This window comes from Stenella coeruleoalba (assembly GCF_951394435.1).
Source record: "Stenella coeruleoalba genome assembly, chromosome: 17".
NCBI lineage: Eukaryota > Metazoa > Chordata > Mammalia > Artiodactyla > Delphinidae > Stenella > Stenella coeruleoalba.
Genome location: NC_137163.1, coordinates 69,709,231 through 69,736,391, shown reverse-complemented (window position 1 = coordinate 69,736,391; position 27,161 = coordinate 69,709,231). Strand labels below are relative to the sequence as shown.

Sequence of the window (27,161 nt, the reverse complement as noted above, 5' to 3'; positions counted from 1 at the left end):
ATCATGACATTTATCCTTACAAGGAATATTTTACATTTATATATAGAGGCATTGTTTTCTACTTCTAAACTGTGTATTTGAAAGATTGAGAGCCACACAGCAGACATCTGGGCCCTCCCTAATAGAATAGCTTTTATTAGAGTCACAACCCAGTGAAACCAGAGAAAAAAATGTACTTTCAATTCACAAAATCTTTATATATGTGTGATCTAGTCCAAGCATTCAAAAGAAGAGATAATTGCATAAGTTAAAGAACTATGACTTAATAAAAGTTAAAAAGTAATTGGTATCAAAGTTAATTAAACTTTGGATCTTCATTCTTTTGTTCCAATCCCATTTTAAAACTTAGTGCCAAAGTAAAAATGATTTCCATTAGGCAAATAATTACAATGGAGACTCCCTTTATGAATGTAGCAATGTGCATAGACCAATGTACATCAAATAAATAAATATCTATACAAAGTTTCATTCTAAATGAAAATTTAAATTAGATTTTGCTTTAAATGAAAATCTGTCTCTTACAGAGTCGTTGTGAGAAACAAGATTATACATGTAAATATACTATAAATCTTTATATGTTATGTAAAATGTGGCATTTGTTCAATTTTCACACGAGTTTCCCCAGGTATTAGCTTAGTGAAATATTTCCAATGATACATACCATCTTCCTGCTATCCGCCTCCTTGCCTTCCCCACTAAAATCGGGATAAGTACCTTACCATAAAGTTATGTTCTATTAAGAAGTTAGAAAACAGAAATTATACCCCTTCAAATCAGTAAGCAAATCACAAGTAAACACTAAACCCTTCTGACTCACCTGCCTTGGCATTTTGTTCCATTTCTTGAGTTAAAAGTCGCTCTTTTGGCCTGACCCAGCATATGTACCCAGCTCCTCAGCTTTCCTTGGATTCCTCTACAGCTGCTGAGTCTTGAAAGCAGTAAGGAGGCCTCCTCATCTGGGCCCGCAGAGCCCATCTCTTTTCTATTCTCTGGTTACTTGGTCGATGATTGCTAAGTGTTCCACTTTCTGGGAAAGTGCACACGGGTGGTATCTGATTCAGCCTAGCCCACTCTGTATCGGAGGGCATGATTTTACTACATCCAGAAACTCTTCTGATGCTGTCAATGCCAGGGAGAAAGGAGCTGTAACTCCTTCTTGTATTGTTTTCTTTTTTGCCTAAAAGTTTGTTTCTCTTCTCTATCGGATCTCCAAAGGTCTCTTGAGGTACATGAGGCATACATGGATTGAATGAAAGCCATGAGACAAAAAGTTAGACTTAGGCAATTACTTTAGGATATACAATTTTTGAGAAGAAAAATACAGAAGGTGTCAGCCAGATCTAGAGTTTCTTACTTTCCCCCAAACTACAGAATTGTTAAACCTCATTACAGAGGTCTCCAGTATACTGTTTTCCTCTGCATTATGTTGAGCTGTAAATGTTATTGAAAATTCCAGCCATATAAAATTTCCTAGGGCTTCCCTGGTGGTGCAGTGGTTAAGAATCTGCCTGCCAATGCAGGGGACACGTGTTCGAGCCCTGGTCCGCGAAGATCCCACATGCCGCAGAGCAGCTAAGCCCATGTGCCACAGCTACTGAGCCTGCCCTCTAGAGCCCGCGAGCCACAACTACTGAGCCCATGCGCCACAACTACTGAAGCCTGCGTGCCTATAGGCCGTCCTCCACAACAAGAGAAGCCACTGCAGTGAGAAGCCACCACAATGAGAAGCCCACGCACCGCAACCAAGAGCAGCCCCCGCTCGCCGCAACTAGAGAAAGCCCGCGTGCAGCAACGAAGACCCAACGCAGTCACAAATAAATAAAGTTATTTTTTAAAAAATTCCTAAATTCTACAGTGTCTTTTCTTTATCTCCTGAAAATTACCGGCTAGCTCCATTCACATCAAAATACCCTCAAACAAAAGCAACAGCAGATCGCAGAGGAGGAAATAAATTCTTCATGAAAAGACAAAAGGCTCAACCACAAAGGCCCATATTGAATAACAACCAAATGTTGCAAGCAAAGCTCAGTTCCCAGAGGCTAAGAAGGCCCCATGGTGGACTGTCTCCCAATGATAAGCATACACCTCTATTTCCAGGAGTACAATTCTGCTAATCTAACAATGCATAGGCACACTGAATACAAAGTACTTAGAAATGGTAAGTCCACATTTGTGACACTTGATGACCGGCATAATTAATAATGAGGCCATACAAAACTTAGGGTAGGTGGTGAGCCTCTAGCTAAACATCACTACTATTCTGAACTTTTTTAGCAAATTCCCTAAGCACTCAGCATTGTACCCCCTGCTCTCCATTAATGCACATCCTCTAGTCTTCAAAACTAACTAAAAACTTACTTTCTCCAAAAAATCTTCCCTGAATAGCCATCACTGTCTCTGTTTATTTCTTCCTAACACCCCTTCAATTTATGTTTAACCTGCGCTCTATTCACGTATAATGCTGACTTGTTGTTAAGTATGTGTCTCTCCCAGCCTGCAAATGGTCTCGTAAATTAACAGAAAGAATGAATATGCTTCATCCCCTAGGTCACTTACAGTAGAAATTACTGAACACTTGCTTTGCACCTTGTGTCTATTGATTCATTAGTTCCTCACACTAATAACTGAGGCCGTAGACCAGCTGCAGTTCAAAACCTTAGTAGGTAGAAGAGAGACCCAAAAATGTCTCTCAAACCCACCCCTTATTTTCTCTCTCTGCCACCATTATAGTACCTAATAGCGGGCTGTGCCCAGTGAGAAGACAAAACGTATTATTTCAACTTAATTCAACCAACATTTATTGAGAGTCCAAAGAAAATAATTGTGATAGACACTGGAGAGCAGTGAATCTCAACCAAGGATGATGCTTTCCCCAGGGGACATCTGGCAATGTCTAGAGACATTTTTGGTCATCACAACTGGGGAGAAGGTGCTATTGGCATCAAATGGGTAGAGGCCAGTGATACGAAGCACCCTACATTATGAAGGTGAAGCGAGGGGACCAGTCTGAGGAAAACACTGGCTGGCTGAGGAGCAGTCCAGTTGGGGTGGGATACAGGGTATAAACAGGAAAGCAATGAGAAATAAACTTGGAAAGGTAGTGGGGCTTGGAGTTGCAACATACCATGAAGACTCAGGTAAGGAATGTACACTGAATTTGATACCTAGTGAGGAGCTGGCTCCAGCTAAACTTAGCTATGAAAGCAGTGTCAGAAGGAACTGGAGTGGGAAGAAATAAGAGGCAGGCAGATTTGTTGGAAGCCTTGTTTTACAATTGTGCAATTGAGATGCAATGAGGAAGCACTAGGAGTTGGGTTTACAAAATATGTGGAATATAAAATCCACATTTCTTGCCAAGTAACTATATGGAATCAATACATATGGAGTGAATAAGCCAAAAATGATTGCCTAGTTTTGATTCTGCATAGAAAGAGGAAACGCAGTTTGAAAGGTTTGGGAATGGAAGGATTAATTATTTTCGGACATAATGGGGTGCAAATGAGAGACGTGAGACCACTGTGGCATATTTTGGAGCACAGGATTCTGGAGCACAGAATAAAAATGAAGGCTAAAAAGGGAGATCTGCAAGAAAGTAGATGCTAACAATGGTGCCTGTGGACATGAAACACAGAAAGAGACAAGTGAAAGGCCCGCGGTCAGAATTTTGAGAAACTCCTCCATTAGTTGACCAGAGGAAGAAGGGAAGCAAACAAACAAAAAATGGAATGGAAGGGAATTGGGAAGAGAATCAAAACAGTGCTATGTTAGATAGGACAAGAAAAGAGAAGGTGGTCAGGCCCATGAAATGCTACAGAGAAGCTGGGAAAGATGAGGTGTGAAAACAAATCATTGACCTCAACAATTAAGAGACAGTTGGTGGCTCTGAGTGGGCAGTCTGTGTAATGTGGTCAGGACACAAGACAACTTACAGGGGTGCAAAGGAGTTGCTGAGAAAGTGGTACAGCTTATCATGATGGAAATATTAAGATAACTCTATAATGTACAACTCTTAACCTTTCTTCTCTTTGGAGCTGCTGCTCCAGAGCATCTGTGTGGCAACTTTTGAATGTGACCAATTATCACAAGAGACAATTCACTGGGTAAAATATAGATTACCTAAAGAACGAATGACTTTTAAAAGGTTATCTTTCAATTTTTAAGTTATATGACACTTAAAAAGTCTTTCCTGTGGAAAAAAGAAGTTTTTAAGTGATTAGATTTCTAGACCTAGATAGTCCTCCAAACTTAAGTTATAATGTACTAAAAATATTTCAAATATATCTAGAACATTATTTAGAATATTATTTTTTAAGAAAAAATAAAATGAGTTTTTATTCCCTCTCGTGCTAATTACTGCATATCAATTTTGGAGGTTGAGAATGGTACTTTGGGGACATCAATAGCTTTGACATTAGAGAAATCAGCTCTCTACATTGGTATAAGGGAAAATATTTTACTATATTTGCCTAGGAGGGTAACTCTATAGGCCAGTCCCCTCCCAGCAAATGGGACCACAAAGACCCCAGTTATGAATCACAAAGATCTCCCTTTTCCCAACTTTGCTCCTCCCTGGTTTATGCTGTCAGTTGTAAATTATAGTTATAAGTTGGGAATGCTTACATTACACACAATCACCCTCATAAGGGTATTAATTTATTCAATAAATATTTATTAAGGTGAAGGTGACCTTGTCCTGAAGGCTTGCTGACCAGAAAAGGAGTTAGCCTTTTATCAATACAAAGTTTAATAATGACTACTGGTCATAGCCCAGCACTCGAGACAAGGATTCCCGGTCAAACACAAGGCTTGGACCACCACCCTCAGTGATGCCACAGGAAGGATTCTTGCATTCCAGATCCTGAAGGCTTACATGGCAAATCACACCACTGCCTGTCACAGCGTAGAGCTACAACTACGAAAACTGAGTTGCAGCTCCCTTATCTGAGCAAGAAAGAGCTGGTGTTACCCACACACTAAAAGAGCTGTCAGGACAGGACTGGAGCCAAGGTTCTGCCATTGTAAATGCTTTTGTATTCAGGGAAGTGGATGATGCTTATCTAATCATGCAGCTTAAAAGGCCCATAGCCTAAGGGTCAGGGACCCTCCAGTCTAACATCTGCACTTGCTAGATCTCTTTGCAATGCCCAGGAATGTGACGAGAAACAGGGGACCTGTTATGGCCCCTGTCTCCATGAATTTTCCCCATAAACGCTGCTCCAGCAGGCCCCTTGCATGTGCTGCTTGGCCATTTGCCCTTGATGTACAAGTACGGACAATAAATCAGACACTGGAGACACAGAAGTAAACAAAACAGAAAGTCCCTGCCCGCAAGCTTACACTCCCCTGGGAAGAGAGAAAGCCAACAAACAAATCAGTAGATAATGTACCAAGTGGTGATAAGTGATATAAGGAATAATAAAGCAGTGGAAAGAGAACGGTGGAGGATCAAGGAGGTATACGGGGTGGACTGCAAAAGTGATATCTGAGCAGTCACCTAAAGGAAGCGAGGGATTTGACCACATGTCTGTGCAGAGAAAAGCATTCTCGGCAAAGAAAACTCAGTTCAAAGATCTTGAGACAGGAGAATATTTTGTAGGTCGAGAAAGAGCAAAGAGGCGTTTGCTGTTCCAGGAGATCAAGAGTAGAGAAGAGTGGGAGGAGATGAGGTCCTTCAGACCATGGTAGAGGCTTTGGATTTTACTTTGATCCAGATGGAAGGCCACTGGAGGAAGCTGACTCGAATTTCAGAAAGACCCCTGGGGTTTGCTGTGGAGAAGAGGCGGGGTATGGAGAAGTATCCAGTGACATGTAGAAGCAGGGAAGTGATTAGGGAGTGATTGTAATAATCTTGGCAAGAGATGTGGTAGCTTGGAGTGGGATGAGTGGTAATAGAGACCATGAGAAGAGGCTGGATTTGGGAAATATTTCCAAAATTGAGCTAACAGGATTTTCTAGTGAATTCGTAAGAGAAAAGTTAAGAATGACACAATTTTGTGGGCGGTTTTGGCCCAAGCAACTGGAAGCCATTTACTGACAAAGGATGATCACGTCTGTAGAGGCAAACTGAGTTCAAGCTGGGACACGTGAAGTTTGAACGGCCTCTTAGACCAAGAAGAGATACTAAAATTGCATACATACCTCCTGCCATTCAGAAAAGTCATAGGGACAAGATACAAACTTTGGCAGTCACCAGCACAGAGGGGGCATTTAAGCACACAGGCAAGGTCACCTAGGAAAGCCACGCACTAAGATGTGGTCTGGGACCTCTGCAGATCCCCAAGATCCTTTTAGGAGGTCCACGTGGTCAACATATCTTCATAACATACTGAAATAACATTTGCTTTTTCCATTCTCATTCTCTCACAAGTGTGCAGCGGAGTGTTCTAGGGACCACATGAGCTGTGTTACGGCAACAGATTAAATGCAGAGGCAGATATGAAAATCCAGCTGTCTTCTATTAACCTAGGCATTAAAGAGATCAGCAAAATGTAAAGCTATGCCACTCGCTGCTAAATTTTTGTGTTTGGGAAAATATAGTTATTGTTCATAAAAATATGTTATTTGGAATTCCCTGGCAGTCCAGTGGTTAAGACTCCGTGCTCCCACTGCAGGGGGGCGCAGGTTTGATTCCTGGCTGGAGAACTAAGATCCTACATGCCTGGCGGTGCGGCCAAAAAAAAAAAAAAAGTTATTTATGTTAATATGTAATGAGTTTTGTCAGGGAGGAAGAATTTTACTCTACACTTCCAGGTTCTTCTGGCTGATCTAAGAATTAAGTTGACATGAGAAAGATTTAACAAGAGAAAATCAAACAAAAGTTTAATAACAAGCATACATGGGAAAATCCCAGAAAAACCCGAGTTACTTGCCAAAATGGCCAAAACTCTCACCTTAAATACCATGTTCAGCTAAAGACAAAAGAGAATGTTGAGGTAGCAGTGGTTTTGGACTTCAAAGGGGAGAAAAGCAATTGACATGGAGACAGAAAAGCAAATGTTTGGTAAACAAATGCTTGCTGGGCCAGGAATGGACAGTGGGACACAGAGTGGACTTTTATCTGTAGGTCCTGTCCAGTGTCCCCCACCTCACTTAGCCCATATCCTTTGCAAATTTCTCTGGCCATAGCTCTATTCCAGGCACAGACCCTCTACCTAAGTTCTTTTAGGCAGTTAAGGGGAAGGTCAAAGTTTCTCCCTGAGTCTTTTGGGCCTTGATGGTTTTCAGCTTGAAATAATTCACGTGCCAAAGAGACATTTGGGGGCAGCAAGGCTTTCTCCCCTGCAGTTTGTTACTGTTATTTTTAAACAAGTTAATGAATTTTTTACATGTCTTAGTTTCAGTTGCTAATATAGTAATTGTCAATAGAAATAACCCACCTAAGCCCAAGCTCTTTGGGATCCTCTTAAGTAATTCTGAAGAGCTTAAAGAGGTCTAAGACCAAAGAGTCTGAGAACTGCTGACCTGGAAGTACAGAGGGGAAGGAAAGGAAGTCTAAGAAAGGAGGTAGGAAGGACGAGGAGAAACCTGGAGGGAGAATGAGAAGAAGTCACCAGTGAGTGTGAAGGAAAACCACGAGAGAGTATCCAGAGGGCGAGTGAGCAAAGTTTTTCAAGAGGGGAGCACGTCATAATCATTCTCCTATTGTACAGTATTTGGATCATTTCCAATCCTAAATAACTGTAAAGAATGCTGCAGTGAGGGACTTCCCTGGTGGTCCAGTGGTTAAGACTTCACCTTCCAATGCAGGGAGTATGGGTTCAATCCCTGGTTGGGGAGCTAAGATCCCACATGCCTCTTGGCCAAAACACCAAAACATAAAACAGAAGCAATATTGTAACAAATTCAATAAAGACTTTAAAAATGGTCCACATCCAAAAAAAAAAAAAAAAAGAATGTTGCAATGAATACCTTTGCAATTAGAGCTTTTCCTATATTTTTTTGCTTGTTCATTCAGATGGGATCCAAATATTGAAGTCAAACAGTATACATTTTTAAGACTCTGGGTAGAATTGTCTAATGACTTTTCAAAGAGTTCTTGGCAATGTATATAACAACCAAAAATGTATGAGAGTGACTTTTTCCCCACAAAACTATCTCATCTTTGCTCTGATTTTCCTAATACTTGCTGAAATAGTGAAACATGCTATCTCATTTCATTGCATTTTTACTATTACTGTGTTTCTACAACTTACCATGTGCTTGTTATTTCTATATGTCTCATGATATATGAATCACACATTTCCTTTATTTTATACATTCTACTATTGGTGTTATTTTTTTCTTATCCAGCTGTTCAAACTCTACATATACTAATGGTAATAATCTGATGAGAATACCTAATGTGTTCTGCGTAATGAAAATATTTTACTGTATATTTACCTTTTAATTCTAGTAGGCATTTCTAACCTCACATGATCTTAAAGTTCAAAAAGGAAAATAAACGTATGTCTAGAACATGAAGTTGCAAAATGAAAAAAAAAAAAAAGGGAGGCAATCAACTGCATCACATGCCACAGAAAGACCAAATCAAATGAGAACTGACTCCTAGATCTGACAAGGCAGAAGTCCACAGTGACCTTGATAAGAGTATTTTGTCAGAGTGGTAAAGGCGAAAGTCTGATGAAAGGGAATTCAAGAAATAATGGGAAGACAGGAAATGGAGAGGGAACCATGATCAACACTTAATGAACTTAGCTTAAAAAGAACGTGGACATACAGGCTGGTGTCCAGAGTGGATACGACATCAAGAGAGAACGTTGTTGTCTTTTTCAAATAAGGGTGTTTTAAAAGATGCTGTATTAATGGAAATGGTGAGGTATAGTAAGACCATCAGATAAGAAGACAACTGCCATTGAAAAGATGGTTCGTTGTATACTCACAGATCCTGAGAGAATACACATCATGCCGCGGGGGGGTCACACTGAGAAGCACCAGGGTCGGTTGTGAGGTTAATGAGAGGAGGGGAACTTCATCGTGGTTTCGGTGGGAAGGAATAAGGAAGGCGGGGCAAGCAGGCTTAGGATTGGCTGGTTTGAATAATTTCTGTGGGCTCCGGGGCAAAGGAGCTGTCCCTTGTTGTCTGGTGCCTGGCCCTGGGGTAGGTAGGGCAGGTGTATAGGGGCCCAGAGTGAGAGTCTGATAAAGGAGAGAGTTGGGGGTGTAGATTCTAGATGGGTTGGTTTGTATTTGATTGATCAGTTGATTGACTGATGCCCCAAAAGGGAGATGGGTAATACATGAGGAAGACAGGAGGCCAAGGCAAGGTGACTCAGGCATATTATGAGGTTGTCCAGAACAAGGCATGTCTGGCATATGCATGTAGGGCAGATGTTAAAGCATCAAGTTTATAGAAGCTAGAAACATGATTAATACAGAAGACTGCAATAGTGTTTATGTGATGATGAGAAGTATCCAGGAGTTAGGGGGCAAATGAGCCATTTAAGAAAGGAGACACACTATAAAGATGACTCAAAGCCTTTTGAGTGGGCAAGAGGGGATGGAATCCTGTGCCTTAAAGAAGCATGGATAGTTCTTTTATTGTTATGGGTCAGAAGGAAGAAGATGTGGGGACAAATCTAAATATGTTGGTAGATTTGGTGATGGGAGCGCACAGAAGCTCTCTGCAGATTACTCCCATTTTCTCAATGATGGAAGGTCATCAGGGGAAAGTAATGAAAGGACAGGTGATACTGGAGATTTGCTGGAGAGAAGGAGGTATGAAATAATCACATAAGAGAGCAACAAAATGAACTGACCAGAGAAATGTAGCAGGATTCACTTGAGCTTAGTGGTCATAAATTTAAAGCAAGGCTAGTTAGCAGAGTCATGTGTCTTCATCTGCCCACAACCAACTAGAATATTCAACGATGATCACACATCTTAAAATCCTTCTCAGCCCTGAATTGAGCTCTGAGGTGTGGGATAATTTTTTGGCCTATTTTGGCACGTTTCATGATTTATCGCTTTCTTTTTTTTTTATCCTTTAAAGCAACCAACATTTAGCCCTAGATAAGTGAGGACCACATTTAAGTTTAATCATACAAGCTATGTCTCCTCCTGAACAATTGGCTTAATAAGGAAAAGAACCTAAGTACTATTAACAGGTACTCAACAAATTCTGAATAGGATAAAATGTTAATGTCCTTATTTAACTAGGATAACACCCACAATCACCACCAAATTAAACCAGTATAAACACAACGTCATCAATACTGCTATCACTTGTTCTGTCTTCTGGGTGTTATGCACAGCAGTGATGACAATTACAACCACAAAGTTCATATCTCTATTCTCTCAGTTTCTAGTTATCCATTTTATTACCATAATTGACAGTTTTCGCCAGAATCACATTTGTTAAGAGCAATCTAAATGCTGTAAGGCCCATGCTGAAGAAAGAAAATGTGTCTAATCTTTCCTCATCTCCCCATTGCTAACTATAATTAGCTCTTTGAGATTTTTTCATAATCGTCTGGAATCCAGACCTAATAAAGATCATGGTACCAGAGGTAATCGGGAATTCTCTCAACTTAAAACACAAACATAATCTGAAAATCTCCTGTAAGAGAAGACGGTATGATCCCTAAACACCAGCCCTGTCAGAAATGTGAAATATTCTCTATAAGCCCTAGTAGGTGAGATTGTGCTACTGTTTCCAGGAAAAAAATTCTCTCTGTTCAAAACTAGCAAGGACAACTACTGTGTACTGCGTATGACCTACTATTCAGAGGCCTTTCACTATGACTCCTCAAGACTTGGTCCCTGAGACTCTGCACTTCTAGGCTTCTGTACACTCAATTTTACAATTATCATTAAGAATACCAAGAACTCAACATGAGTTATTTTCTGTAATCAATTCAGTGGAAACCACCACTTATCTGGTGGTTAATGCGCACCTGTCATCTTTCTACCTGCCCAACATCTCCAGAACAAGCTCCCTATGTTTGAGGAATTCCCCCCACCATAATCAGCTTTGCCTTTCCAAGACAGAAACCAGAAAATGCGTTTTTCTTGCAACTAAGACACCAACACTTCAGGCTCCGCCATCAGACACGCCCACAGGAGCCTTGAACTTGGAATGGAGCAACCTGAGGAAGACAGACTATGGCAGAATCCACCTTCTGACTAGGGTGGCAAAGGAGGCATCTGGCTTTTGTGTAAAATAATGGTGGAGCTTCTAGTATTTGGTGTCCCACATCAAGGATATGATCCCATGGCGGAAACACTGACTCACTCAAAAGGAACCATGGTGTGTCTCTGCTACTGTGACTGGCTGTGTTACTTCCCACCTAACTCAGCAATCCCAGAAATTCCAGAGCTGATCACTTTTAATATGGTGCTTTTTAAACTGTTGTTCACAACCTGTTAGTAAGGTGTAAAATCAATTTAGAGTATCACAACCAGCACTTTTTTTTCAATGAAATAGAGGAAAAATGTTTAAATCTCATAAAAGAAGTACTGCTCCATTCAAATTTTTTCATTTGTATTATAAACATGTATGGATACATGAAAACCACAATGTAAAATGTACTTCTTACTGAGAGTACCAGTCAAAAATTCTTTTCATGAGTTCTTTTTCTGTTTTAGCTAGCTAGAGTAAAGGTTCCGTTGTTTGCAGCTCAGAATCCACTGATACTGTCTAATATGAACAGACCAGGGGTGCATCTCATTCTCATCTCTTTCCACTGTTCTCTAAGCCCTGCTGATTCATCATCTAGTGCCTATCAGTTAACCCCTATCTCATACCCGACAGAAAGTTAGCTCCTCCCTAAGATACATGTCACAGTTAGTCTACGTGAAGGGCAACCAGGAAGAAATTCTGCATAAAACTAAAATTCTACAGTTTATGTAGATATTAATGTTTGTGATGTTAGTTATACTTGCCTTAAAATTTTCTCAAATGAGCATGTTTTATGAAGTTGAAACTGGAGGTTGTGATCAGCACTTACTTATGCATTTTTTTCTTAATGAGAATCTCCATCGGTCCCAAGTGTGCTCTTGACTCCCCTGAGTGGAGTTAGGACAATCTAACCAGGCACACCTCCTTTCTCAAAGACAACAATTCTACCCAGCTTGATGTTGATAAGAAATGTGTTTCTGGTTTTCACCTGTTACCCGAACGTGCTGCCGAACGCAGCATCTCTCCAAAGTCGTGCACCTTGTGGAGGCCTAAAGGGTACGTAGCCCCCAGCTTCCTCTACATACAGTACAATTCACTCCTGCATTAAGCCAGAGGAGCAGAATTGTATCCCTAGAATGTATAGATTCGCTCCCTTACTGAATTACTTTGTAGATGACTGGGGTCCTCTCCACATCAGGAGTGCACTGGCCTTGGTGCTGTTTCATTACCCCTCGCTCATTTTTATATTTTCCCTCATGAACTCTTTTGTATGACTCTGCTGTATTTCATAGATTGCTGCAAATAGACTACCTTCAAGTCTTTGGAACGGGACAAGGTATAAACAAACAAGCAAGGTCCCTTTCTTTTCCTACCCATACCCCACACACAGAAGGCCCAATTCGATTCATGCCTCAGTTCCTGTGAAAACCTTCTGGCTGTTTTCCCTGCCTCTGCTTTCTCCTCTCACGATGCTGGATTCCTCTTCCTCAATATCGTTCTCATCACTTCACCCAGCTGCTCACGATCGCGGTTACTTGGTAAGATCACTGCTATAGATGTAGTCTTCAGGCTTGCATTCAGAGCCCTCCATCACGTGCCCACACACTTCCAACTTCCTCTCTCATGCTCACTGACAGGGACCTCTGCTCCGGGTCATTCAAAATGATGCCATCCTCGCCTTACCACTCGCAACCCTGTGAGCCCAACTCCTGCAACTACTATCTGTATCACCTCTGGAAAACCATCTAAGCTGCAGCTTTCAGAAAAAAGAATGTCTACATGTGTATAACTGAGTCACTCCACACTGCAGCAGAGATTAGCACAACACTGTAAATCAACTATACTTCAATTAAAAAAAAAGAAAACGGGAGACGGACCTAGAGAATATTATCCTTAGTGAAATAAGTCAGACCGATAAAGACAAATACTGTATGATATCACTTATATGTGGAATCTAAAAAATAATACAAATGAATGTATATGCAAAACAGAAACAGACTCACAGATACAGAGAACAAACGAGTGGCTACCAGAGGAAAGAGGGAAGGAGGGAGGGACAAATTACGGGTATGGGATTCACAGATAAAAACTATGTACAAATGGATAAGCAACAAGGATATATAGCACAGGGAATTATAGTCAGTCTTGTAATAATTTATAATGGAGTATAATCTGCAAAAAAATACTGAATCACCATGCTCTGCACCTAAAATTAATATTGTAAGTCAACCATACTTGAATTTTTTTAATTTTTATTAAATTAAAAAAAATGGGAAATGGGAATAATACTTTGCATGTTTTTTTGTGAAAAGGGATAGCATATGAAAGTGCCTCGATTAACTGAACACATAATGAATAAAAATGTCTATCTTCCAAAGTGCCTGGCACATAGTTGGCACCCAATATAAAATGTTTCTGAATATACTAGCTTTTGCTTCTGCTCATGCTATTGGTACAACCCTGAAGAGCTCTATTCCCTCAGTCATTAGTTCCTAAAGAGTAGGCAATGGGTACACAGCCCGTGGAGTCAGACAAAGGGGGGGTCTGAATCCTGGCCCACTCCACTTACTACTGCATCACCTTGGGTGGGTAGCATCAGCATCCTTCTGTGGGGCTCTTCCCTGGCTCTGCTGAAGAAGTGGACCCAGGAGCACAGGGAAGGATGTCCAAGACACAACTGATACAGTCATGGGAACCTAATCAGTACTGTAACTTCTACTGCTGTTTCTTCCATATTAAAAACTGATAAATGTCTAGTTTGGTTCGGTCTGCGATAAGGTGGTTGAGGTGTTCCTTTCACACACAGCACCCAGGAAGGGTTACAGTTGAGGTAGAACAATTAACAAATAGACTCTAAGGGTAAGATTTCATTTTCTAGCTACTAGTAAGCTGAGAACAAGCCCGGCAGTAACTGTATCACCTCCTCAAAGGGCCCCAGGCCAAGAAATAAGAAATGGTAACAAATGGGACTTGTGATGAAATAAGAACTTCAATTCACCATAATACTTGATTCCCAAGCCACTCAGGTTATGTATCTCGTGTTACTTTTATATATCCAAAATACAGAGCTTGACGATGAGCAGGTGCTTTGTATTTACTTTCAACCGAATATAGGCTTTGTCGTCTCTAAAAATACACGACACAAATCACAAAGTCACTCTCCTTCTGTGACACAGCATCCTCCCACTCATCAGACCCAAAGACAACCCATGGTGCCAACAAACTCTGTCTTGCACGGCCTTCCTTTATAAGTCTTGCTAATTCTAATAGCGTGCCCTTCTGTAGTTCCCAGTATCTCTAGGTATTAAATTACTGCCTGTAGTTGGTACTGCCAAACCCCAAAGCAGCACCCGCATCACCTACCCCACCCTACCTTATCCCAGTTCCTAACCACCTTTCAACCTATCGTGGAAGGGAGCGACAGGATTCAATTTCCTCTAGGTCCATTCCCTAATGCCCCTTCAGTCTACTCTGATTTACCTTACACTGTGTGTTAGGGGTGGAATTATGTCTCCCCCCACCCCCCAAAAAAGACATGTTGAAGTTCTAACCCCCAGCACCTCAGAATGTGACCTTACTTGGAAATGGGGTCATCGCAGATGTAATTGGTTAAGATGAGGTCATACTGGAGTAGGCGGGCTCTTAATCCAATATGACCATGGCCTTATAAGAAAAAGAGAGAAACACAAGAGGAGGAGCAGTGTGATGACAGAGACACAGGGAGCTAACACACTGTGAGTCTTGCTTCTTTCCCAGACTCACTTAGATCATGAACCCCTCTCCTTACACAGCCCTAGATAAAAGGTGTGTCAGCCTTCCCTCTTGCCTTGAGTCCCTTCTTCCTGAAATTGAATAGTGTAGATACCAATGCATTAATGGATGCCTTTTCTTTAAAGTCTTTGCACTTTTTTTCCAGCAGCAAAGACGTGTCAGGGCAGTGCAATGACAATGAAAGAGGAGGCCCTTCCAATTCAACAGTTAAAAGCCCAAACAATGTGCACATAAACTACCATAAATACGGTTCCCACTGTTTCTAGGCATCACAGAGCAGCTCAGGGTAATACTCTCTACGCTGACTTCAGAGAGCTGAGCTCTCCTCAGCCAGTCGTGTTAACTTCAGGAAAAAATGGCAGCACTGGTCACCTGTACCAGCTGCACAACAGAAGCGAGTATTGCAAATGCAGCCAAGGTCTTGTCTGATGTCAGGCAGGGTTAGAGTCCCAGGAATGGAAACTGTTTAGCTGATTTCTCCCATTTTTCATTGTTTATGTTTTTACTTATATCCCAATTCAATGAAACACTCCCAGTGTAGGACACAGATTTGACTTTTAAAAACCAGATGCCTCATGTTTCGGGTCCCCCTTTTAAATTAACACACAGGCAAACGACGTCACCTCCGTGTTAACAAAGGAAACCATCTCCCCCGCCCTTTGTGTCCTCCTTGCACATCTGCTCAGGACAGAACTGTTGCCAATTCAGCCAGTTCCTTTATGGGAAATGACATTCAGCAGCCGGGTCTGGCTCTCCCGTAAGCCTCACATACTGCGGAGGCGGCCTGGAGGCCACGCTCTGCTCAGTCAGATGGCGCCCACAGCTGCTGTGAACTGCTCTGACCTCCTGTGCACCATTTTCCCGGGGCTCTCCTGGAAACTCCCCTCCATCCCATCTCTCTACGCCCCTCTGTCCACAGTAAGGAGATGCTCCCGGGGGACCCACGAGTCCTTGGCAGGACAATTAATAATAATAATAACAACAATAATAATATACTTTTGGGGAGCAGACTAATAGGAAGGGAAATGAAGTATACTTTGTAGGGTTTTTTGGGAGGTAGGATTTTTTTTCTCTCCCTTTAATAAAAATGTGAGCGTTCCGCCCTTCTGGAAGCGCAGGTTCCGGTTCTATGCTTAGCACCGGGAGCCAGAGAGGTTCCATCAGGGCGAATCTTTGATTTCTAGGCAGCTTTGGCTCCTGTTTCTCAAACCTGGGAAGCAGGCGCAGAGAAGCCTCGGGGATAGCTTAGAAAAGCCATTCAGTAGGTGCTGCACAGACTTCAGAGCGAGCGAGCAAACGCGCAGTTTACAATTTCCCCTTGTAAGAAGTGTGGCTAGCAACCTAGGTGGGGAGAGATATGTGGGTGGGGTGAACTTATACATAGTTATTTTATACTGTGCCATCTTGCAGCAGATTTTCTGAGAACTTTGTGTGGGTTTGTTAGGGAAGTAAAAATTGGGTCAGAATAGTTTCACACTCTACTACAACATGCCTTGCGTTTTTTTTTTTTCATAGCCTCAATTTAGGCAAATCATATTCATGTATCATTGCTAATTTTCAAAACAATGACACAAGAAGACTTTGGCTAAAAAGGAATAACATATTCTAACCTACTCTTGTTTTTCCCTAATCTATCACTTCAACATTATAACAAAGGACTCAAAACTGATCTCTAAATATCATTCCTATTTTGCCAGGAAGATGGTTACCATATTTTGTGTCGAAAAAGTGTATTAAACCTGAATTTTTTTTCAGAAATAAAAGAATGTTTTTAAATGGACACAGGATTTTCCATTTTTGTTTAGTGACACGATTATCAAATTTATGACTGAAAGGAAACTGAGAGCGCCACAGAATATACTGAATGACAGAATCAGGATTCAAAGATCATTTCGACGCAGCAAAATTACCGGAGAATCGACAGGATTATATAGCACGACTGTAACATTTGTTATAAATGTAAATCCTGGCACTTGGGGCTCAAAAATAACAATTATATAAGGAAGGATGACGTGGCTACAGTTAAATAGCAACCTTTGGGGAATGACCAAATAAATTTTGGTGAGCACAAACTCAGTGTTAAGTGACCTGCCAAGCAAGTTAACATCGTAGACAGCCTTTTAATGCCAAAACGAACTCAGACAAGACTCCACCTCTTCTAATCACAGTCCAAGCCTCGCCTGGCAACTGGAACCTTCTTTGCTCCTAGGTAGTGCTCATTGAAAGGAGCCCACACAATCCAGACCAGTTCTGAAAATCTGAAGATTCCTAAACGCTTTAAAAATCTGATGACAGTTACCGACTTTCTGTGCAGAAAAATGCATATATATATATTTTTTTATATTCCCTTTCCAGATGTTCACAGATTCCTTAGAAGATCTAAGAGCGACAGTTACCCATGGATCCCTGATTGGGAACTCCTGATAGAGAACATAGCCAGAGCAACCAGAATCAGCAGTGCTCTGGAACTGAGGTTCATCTTGACTCTCATATTGAAAGGTCTGCTTGGCTCGTACCTGCTGAAACCCGAGACTGAGGTGGGCGGCTCAGAGCAGGAGCTGGTGACTTTCACCAGATTATGCTGGTTTTCTACCATCACAAAACCATGCAGTGCAGTAAGTTCAATCATCTCAGCAAATGTCAGTCAACCATCTGAAATCCTTCCTTACATGAATACACATGCAGCTAAATCATGTTTTTCCGTTTTACATAATAGCTGTAATAATATTAGCTAAGATTTAGTAAGCACTCACCACATGCCAGCCGCCACGCCAAGCCGGTGTGAACGTTCTCAGCAGAGCCTCACAACAGTCCTGCACGCTGTGGACCACTGTTCTCCCCGGTTCAGGGGACAACACCGGAGCAGGAGAAGGTGGGTGACTTAGCAGTGCTCACGTCCACAGCACCTGTCTGCTCCTAACCTCAGCACCACGCTGCATCGCCTCCTGGGGTGATGAACAGAGCGAGCTGTCCTCCTTCAGGAAGCAGTGGTGGGTATCCCTTAACTGAGCTCTGGTTTCCAGGTTGCATTCACCTGCAAAGACAGAGCAGAGCATTCTTTTACTCACAGGGTTAGAGGCTTTGTTGGGTTGCTACCCTTTTAAGTTTTCAATCTTAATTTTCATTTTGCATCTTCCTTAAGGTTTGTGAAAGAAGGACCCTCACCTTTTGTCCCCTTGTGTTTATCTGCTACAGGACCTGTCCTCTTCCAGCAGCCTTGAGTTATGAACCTTTGATGTTTGGGCTTATATTCTAAACACGTGACTCTTCAGAGTTGTCTTTTTGTTGTTGTTATTCAGTATCATGACCCTGACCTGAACCCAACACTTTTCATAAACGGGTATGAACAAATCTGGGAGTACTTCCTAGCTCTGGTTCCAGAGATTGAGTTAATACAGCTCACCCTGTTGAATACCAGCTTCCACGGGAACTTTAGGTTGTATAATCTCTTTTTCTCGTAGGGATTCAGTGATGGAAGGCAAGACGTAAACTAGAGATGCACGTGTCTGGCCCTTCTCTGCCATCTCCCTGTAACTATTTTCTGATGTGCACGCTTGCGCCTGACAATGTCCTCCCCCTCCCACTTCTCCCACCACCTCCCTTTTCTCTTATGTCCCCAGGCCTTCAGATCCCAGGAGTTACCCTCTTTTTTCTCTCTGAATTTCTGGACCAGAGAATGCTGGCTATCCATAAGAGAGCTCCATTTTGTGCTCACTGGACCAAAGAAAGCAGATAAATTATTACGAGTCATTGTAAGTTAACAGAATATAAAATATTCAGATCATACAGTATGGTCTCCTCTGACGTGAGTCTTGTGCCATGGAACTCTGAGTTTGTTTTAAAGAATATGAGAACCCCCAACTTAAACAGCAGCAGGAAGGAAGGGAGGAGATGCCCCCCCGCCCCGATCTCACTAGAAACACATTTCCAGCGCACTTGCCCACACTTAGGGTTCCTGCATGATTGTGCCTCACAAATCATCTCACTGCACATCAGGCTGGGAAATGAACACTGGCAGAGTCCTGCTAAATTCTCTTAAACTGGCCCCTGGCGGGAGCACCACATCCCCAAATGCATTTGTTATATATCAGGGTCATATTTCTAAAGATTGTCCTCAGTACGCATTAACAGAAAATCTCCTAATAAACATATCTGATAAATCACGATGATGGCCTCCATATTTCTTTGTTTAATTCTCAGTTTCCTTCTAAGACCTTCTTGAAGTTTGGTTGTAACGGATCATTACATCCATAATGTGCTCAATGTTGGAGTGAATTTTGAACAGTTTTTAGGCTGCATACTGTTTTCTTCCAGATAATTTACTGGATTAAAATTAGCAGTGTGAAAAGCTGTAGAGAAATCTAAATGCCTGCCAAATCAAAGAAATAATCACATTTTTATGAATATTTAATATCATAGTCATGGCAAATAAGGCAAGTAATTAGTACTTACCATAAATTTGCAAAGTATTATTTTATGTAAATGTTACATTCTACTAGTCTGATATGAATTATTCATTGTATAACCAGACACTGACACAAACCAGTAAACATTTAAATCTATGTGCTATTAGTTTACCTACCTTCGATGATTTTGTGTAGAATATACATTTTTTTTTCTGTGAATCCATATTTTCCCTCTTGCCCCCCAAAGGGACAAAAGACAATGAGAAGAATGTCATTTAAAGCCATCTATGATGTATTCAATAGTAAAGAAACCTAAGATGCAAATGTGAAATATGTTGTCTCCTCATGTGTACCAATGGAGAGCCCCCATCTCTGCCTCTGCCTCCCCACCCATCACGTGGATTTTTTAAATGAAGAGCAGCTATGAGTGATGTTACGAAAACGAACGTGGAGAAAAATAATTGTACGTTACAAACTGTACAGTTAGGACTTAACTCTATCCAAAAGAGAGTCTGGTTTTTGTCCTTAGCTGCTGAGAGGTGATTTCCAGGCTCCTGGAAGGTCATGCCTAACAGCAATGTCATTGTTTGCCTGGGGCTTTGGCCACCAGACAGTCTAACAATTTGATATATCTTAAGCCACGTGGCATCAGCTGCTCTCTGGAGGAACTGGAGACTAAAGGTATCAACCCATCTCTGGAAGGGCTGGAGACTGAAGGACAGCCATATGGGCAATTTGTGATGGAGCCCCAGTAAAAACTCTGGACACCTAGGCTCAGGTGAGCTTCCCTAGCAGGAAACGCTCTGTGTGTGTTGTCACATGTGGATGCCAGCAGCTGGAATGCTGTCCACATCTCCATGGGGAGAGGACAACAGGAAGCTGGGCATTTGGACCCCTCACGGACTCTGCCCTGTGCATCTCTTCCCCTGATGATAGTAATCCGTACCCTTGCCCTGTTATAATCCATAACAGTGAGTGTAACAGATTTCAGGAAGTTCTTTGAGTCCTTCTAGCACATTATTGAAACTGAGGATGGTTTGGGAAACCCCCCCGAAATTTGCACTTGGCATCAGAAGTGAGGACAGTACTGTGTGAAGCCCCCTCTACCCTTGCAGTTGGTTAGATTTTGCATAAACAGACAATGCAAGGAGACACTGGATTCTGTACGTAAGAACTGAAACAGAACAGCATCTCCTTTGGGGGTGGCCCTCTAAGCCCATCACCAGGCTGCTGTGACAGGGTTTTTCCTTCCCATCATTTTTTTCCTGAGAGTCCCACTGCCTCTGCCCTAACTTTGAGAGGTCAGTTGAGCTCTGATCTGATCCCAGAGGTGCAATATCGGAGAGGACCAAACCATAGGAGTCTCCCAAGCAGCGACTCTCTTAAAAGTCATGGTGTTTCCAGAACCTTCACCATTCTCTGCACAGCTCGCTTCCTGCCCTCCTTCCAGTCTGCTCAAACATCACCTTCCCATTAAGGCCTCCTTAATGTTCTTACTGGAAATTAAACCACTTCCCCCTACCCCAGCTTCTCTATCTCCCCTTCCTGCTTTATTTTTCTTCACAGCACATACCTCTAACACACTATGTATGTTACTAATTTGTCTTATTTTCTGTCTCCACCCATGATAATGTAAGCTACCATTAAGGCAGGGATTTTGTCTCGTTTTGTTCACTGTTATCCCTGTGCCTGGAAGAGTGACTGGGCATAGTGGGTGCTCGACAAATACTTGCTGAACAAATGAAGGATAAAGCATTCTATACAGGAAATGCTTAGGGGAGACAGTGTGTCCATAGGAGGTCTGGGGAGTTTGTCCTGAATCTGACACACTGTTTTCACTTGGATTACATTTAACATAACAGTAAAAAGGCATAGTTTGCTAGAGATTTTTTTAATTCACCCTGGTTGTAAGATTCATAAGATACTGGGGAGAAAAAGAAGTTTAAAATTTTCGGTGTCAGGGCAGAAAGGGGGTAAATCCCACCACTATCAGGAAAGCCTGTCTTAGACTAATTTAAGGTCATTCTCATTTCAGGAAATTCCTAAGAAGTCATAGTAGCTCTAGAGCAAAGGTGCTCAAAATGACGAAAGGGATAAGTGGAAGGGAAAGGGTGTTCGTAAAACCTGGAAAACATCTTAAATCCTGGGTGGGAGGTGGGGAAAGGCAGAGTAGTTTGCTTAGCTCTCTCTGAAGGCAAAAGCCACAGGAATCAGCATCCCCACATCTGCTCCATATTCACGTTGCCCGAAGTCTTCCACCCACATGTCCTTTGGAAATATATAAAAATCTCTTGGTTGATTGTTTCACTGGGATTCCTGAAACTCACACAACCAGCCAGCAAGATTCTTAACACTGCTGGTAAAGAATCACTGCAAAAGAGGGACTTCCCTGGCAGTCCAGTCAGTGGTTAAGACTCCATGCTTCCACTGCAGGGGGCACAGGTTTAATCCCTGGTCAGGGAAGGAAGATCCCACATGGGGCCAAAAAAAAAAAAAAAAAAGACTCATCGAAAAAGATATAACCTGAACTAAACACGTGTCTTCCAGGAGGGGACACAGGCTAAGTCAAAGCCATTACACTCATGGGACTGTGATGAAACAGGAGAGTCACTAATGTGTACTGGGTATTGGTCCACTTGTTTTCCATGTGGTCAGTTTCAGACTTGGCCTTTCCCTTTATTTAGGGACTACTACCCGGCCCATCCTGGCTCTATAAATATCCATCTGAGAAAAGAAGTCCTTGAATTTCAAGAAAATAGCAATCAGACCAGTGAGGGAGTAGCAATGACAAATGGCCCTTAACACTATTCACTGAAAGAAATGTACTAAATGGAAGTCTCTTAAAGGTTGATGAAAGTGACAAAGAAAGTTTGTAGAAGACCCTTTAGCACCATTCTTATATTGAATAAAACTTGCTTCTTTGGCAGGGAAGAGAGAAAAATGGGAAGGTGATGCTCAAAGTTTCAGTTCTGCAAAATAAATAAGTTCTGGAGTTCTACACAGCATGGAGCATATAGCTAACAATACTTCACTGTGTACTAAAAATTTGCTAAGAGTAGACCTTATGTTGAGTGTTCTTACTACTACTACTACTAATAATAATAATAATAAAAGGAGCTGGAGGAAACTTTGGGAGGTGATATATCTACGGCACTGATGGTGGCAATGGTTTCACAGATGCATGCTTATCCCCAAACCCATCAAGTTGTATACATTTAATACGCACAGCTTTCTACATGTCAATCATACCTCAATAAAGTGCTTTTAAAAATAACTTGCCAAGGGACTTTCCTGGTGGCGCAGTGATTAAGAATCCGCCTGCCAATGCAGAAGACTAGGGTTCAAGCCCTGGTCCGGGAAGATCCCACATGCCACGGAGCAAATAAGCCCATGCGCCACAACTACTGAGCCCACGCGCCTAGAGCCCGTGCTCTGCAACAAGAGAAGCCACCGCAATGAGAAGCCCGCACACCTCAATGAAGAGTAGCCCCCGCTCGCCGCAACTAGAGACAGCCCGCATGCAGCAAAGAAGACCCAACACAGCCAAAAATAAATAAATATATATATATATATTTTTTTAACTTGCCAAATGGGTGCGACCACTATGGAAAACAGTATGGAGGTTCCTCAAAAAGTTAAAAACAGATCTACTATATGATCCAGCAATCTCACTTCTGGGTATTTATCTGAAGAAAATGGAAACACTAATTCAAAGAGCTACCTGCACCCCCATGTTCATTGCAGCATTATTTACAATAGCCAAAACATGGAAACAACCTAAGTGTCCACTGAAGGATGAATAAAGAAAATGTGGTATAGATACAGTGAAATATTATTCAGCCATAAAAAAGAATGAAATCTTGCCATTCGTGACAACATGGATCGACCTTGAGGGCACTGTGCTAAGTAAAGTAAGTCAGACAGAGAAAGACAAATATCATATGATCTCACTTACATGTGGAATCCAAAACAAAGAGCAAAACAAAACCAAAAAACAAGCTCACAGATACAGAGGACAGATTGGTTGTTGCCAGAAGTGGGAGTGGCATGTAAGCAAAATGGGTGAAGGTAGTCAAAAGATATAAATTTCCAGTTATAAAATAAATAAGTCATGCAGATATAATGTACAGTTAGTGACCATAGTTAATAATACTAGATTGCATATTTGAAAGCTGCTAAGAGAGTAGATCTTAAAAGTTCTCACCACACACACAAAATGATAACGATATGTGGTGATGGATGTAAACTAAACTTATTGTGGGGATCATTTCACAGTATATACAAAGACTGAATCATTACACTGTATACCTGAAACTAGCATGCTATAAGTCAATTATACCTCAACAACAACAACAACAAAAACCTTTCCCTTTGCCCTGATACAACCATGCTCACAGAAACACCATTTCAGCAGGCAGTATTATTCAAAATAAATAAATGAAATGAAATGGCTGAACTAAGTGAAGTCAAGGGATTGAGATAGTGTATAAAACTCTAGAAAGCCCTGTTTTACAGGAAATTTCTTTTCAAAATTCCAATCACTCAATTCAATCTTTCTAAGAAAATCAACTATAAAGCTAGATTTCCTGGATTAAAATCTAAACTTCATCACATAAAATCTATATGACCTTGAGTTGCTGAAACTTCATCAAATTAGAATAACAACGTCACCTCACATATGACTGTTGTGAGGGTCCAACGGCCAATCTCCATAAAGCACGTAACATAATGTCTGGGACAGTATGAGTGGTCCGGTAAGTGCTAGCTGTTTAGTTATTGTTTTTGTTGTTAATCTCACTCTTCCATTTTGAATACCATTCCACTTTGCTGATGAAAAAGATATTTTCTAGTTAGAAACAAGCAATAGAACTTTTCTACTTTGGGGAGATTTTGTTTCCCCTGTGAGCTCTTCATGCAAAGGCACATGTAATTAATTAAAGAAGAAGCAGAAGAGAAACTTTAAATTTTATGTTGTTCAGTGGAGGATGCATAGATATTCACATAACCATATGAACGTAATGCCTCGATTTTTAAACTCAAACACTGATTTAATGTAACCAGATGTTAAATAAACCACTTCGACTTTAATTTCAGCAGAGGCTCCAAGACAATCAATATCACATTTCAAAGTGAGATGCAAGGCCACCAGTCAGAACGTGCACAGGACTTGCTTACGAACTGGGATTTAATGCTTTGCCGACTCCCCATCATCAGCCTAGAAGAGATTAGTACTCAGAAAAAGAGTGGGATTTGTGGAGAGCTTCTGTGTGCTGTGAGTGGCAGCCCTCCCCAAGGGCTGGGGTACAAGTCAATGCATGCCACTGCCCTCAAGTCTAAGGAAGGGACTTCAGTGGGATCCCTCTGAGAGCTCGACATACATCCTCTAGAGCTGGGGGACATCGTGGACTGGTGTCCGACTCTGAGACTTCCAAAGGGAGGAAGATGACGGCCAAGAAATACAAAAAAGAGGGGAGATACGTATACGTATGGCTGATTCACTTTGCCGCACAGTAGAAACTAACACAACGTTGTAAAGCAACTGTACTCCAGTAACAATGAACTTAAAAAGAAGAAAGAAAGAAGGATGATGGCCAGCTACTCTGACATGGAAGTAAAGATGGCTATCAAGGCCGGCACGTGCTCCCAGGATGAAGGACTCCTGAGCGTCTTCATGTGAGAAAAACAGCACAGGAGCAACTCAGGACCTACCTGGCTAGGTGAGGTGACCCTTACAGCGTGGGAACTGCTGCGTTCCCAGGCTGAGAACCACATCTGAGACGAGCCAGTGGAGACACACAAGCGGCGAGAAAACACCTTCTTGTGTGAGTGTGAGTGTGTGTGTGTGTGTGTGTACACGCCGTATAAGAGAAAAGTCGTTCCACAAATCAGCCAAGTCCGAGGAACACCCATGCCAACGGCAAGACCTTCCTGCCTCTCTTTCCTCCCCCCACGCCATCTCCAACTCCGGCGCTGCACAAGCACAGCTCTGTATGGGGCACGGAAGGAAAGAGCGCCACTGCCACCCCAGGGGCACCCCACCAGCCTGCAAGGCTCGAGCTAAAGGAACAGCTGGCTATCAAATGAAAACAGGGGTTTTACTCATTAGCCTAGCGTGACATATTACTTACTAAACTGACACAGATTTATTACTAAAGATAATCAGAGGATCTTTCATTTTCTGGAAGTAACCAGAAAGTCAAGAAGCTAGCCCTAAGGAGAGCAGGGAAAAAACAAGCATTTGGGGCGATGAATGAAGGTATTTTCAGAGCACGTCTCATGAGTCCCACGTGCTCGACGATGAAGTTATTAGGCAGCATCCTTCCCAAGCTCACCAAGTCGGTTCCGCCATATGCTTTCCACACGTGATAAGGCAGCATGACACCAGGGGTGGCACCATCTGAGGGGGGCTGGGAACACGGGGACTGCTGGGAACTCCCAATTCTACCTATACTAGCCTCAACCCCCTGACACCTCCAGGCCATCCTGGGGGAAGGGGAGGAAGCCACAGTGATGTCTCAATGCCCACAGCTCCTAGCAAGCCCCCTTTTTCCAGCCCACACCCGACTGTGTAGCCAAGAGCTGAGCAGAGAAAGTGATGACAGGAGTGACTATTGCCGGTTTCAAGTTGAGTGGCCTGACAATATCGAAAAATGCCCCCCAAGCAACTCCACTGAACCATTTTCCTTCCCGTCACCAATATTTTTTACAATAAACAGAGGGCCCCACTCTGAGAGATTCCCCTACGGTTGTGATGGCCAGAGAAGCAGTCATTTCAGGTAATACCCGGGGTCTCCCCACACCCAGCTTAGCCCAGCCCAGGCTTGTTTCTCGCAATGAGAGAGGGGATGTTGTTAAATTTAGACCTGACTCGGAAAAGTGTTATTTCTAAACCTAGAATAAAACTTGAAACATTTGGAATTTGTGTTTCACTTGGCTCTGGAGAAGATGAGTTTGAAGCTGCTGCAGACTCTGTGATCTTTTTCCCTGAGGAGTCTCAGAGGCTGGGTAGGCAAACTTTTGTGTCATGCTGGTAGAGCGCGGAGGCCACGAGGTTTTGAAACACGTGGACTAGAAAGACTGCATCTCTCAGCACTGCTTCGGTTCGTGGTAACCATTTCCAGCTCTCCTATGTGCGCTGAGACACTGTTAGGTGAGTTGGTTCATCGCCCTGGGAGCAATTACCCTTCGTAGCCAGTAATTCTTCCTTACGATGCTGAAACCAAAAGTTCCATTTTTTTGACTCTGTCAGGTTCACCACAGGAATGGCTCTGATTCTTTTATCTACCCTAAAATGACACACACAGACACGCAGACACGCAGACACTCATACACACAGAAAAAGTCCACACGTGGGAGGAGGCATCTGACAAGCACGATGAGCAGGAGAGAGCTGGGGAGCTGAGCCACGTGCTCCGTGGGACTCTTCTTGGCTGGAAGGGTTGGGTCTGTGCTTGCAGGCCACATGCCATAAATGAGGAAGTCCGCCACAGCTTTGACAGGTAAGATACAGTAAGTACAGATCAGAAGTCAACCCACAAAACCACGCTTTTGACAACACACTGTGACACTCAGTGGGAACCACAGAAGTTGCCAGTTGGCCCAGCAACAAGGAGAAGCACATCCAGGAAGCTTAGCTTCCTCTCTCCCTCAGTAAGGGGACAGCCCCTTTTGATTTCAGGTTGGCACGCAGAAATGATGAGAAAGGGAGACAATGATTGCTTACGATCAAAAGACTGTGAGGAAAGAAAATTAAACGGTGGAAGTCACTCAGTGCATCGCGCTCCTTCCGGCAGCTCGTCAGTACACAGTGAATGTCAAAGACAGGGTCCAGGACCAGACAATATGAGAGCAGGAGACAGGAGTCTGCC

The 27,161-nt window shown here is 42.3% G+C and overlaps 1 long non-coding RNA gene across 2 annotated transcripts in view; it reads right to left on the bottom strand.

Moving 5' to 3' along the window:
* LOC307175880 overlaps positions 1-27,161 on the bottom strand; it is a 391,606-nt gene that overhangs the window by 237,000 nt on the left and 127,445 nt on the right. For both annotated transcript variants that reach the window (XR_013824518.1, XR_013824519.1), the window contains exon 2: positions 17,641-17,921. This is a non-coding gene — a long non-coding RNA (uncharacterized lncRNA). The remainder of the gene's footprint in view (positions 1-17,640; positions 17,922-27,161) is intronic.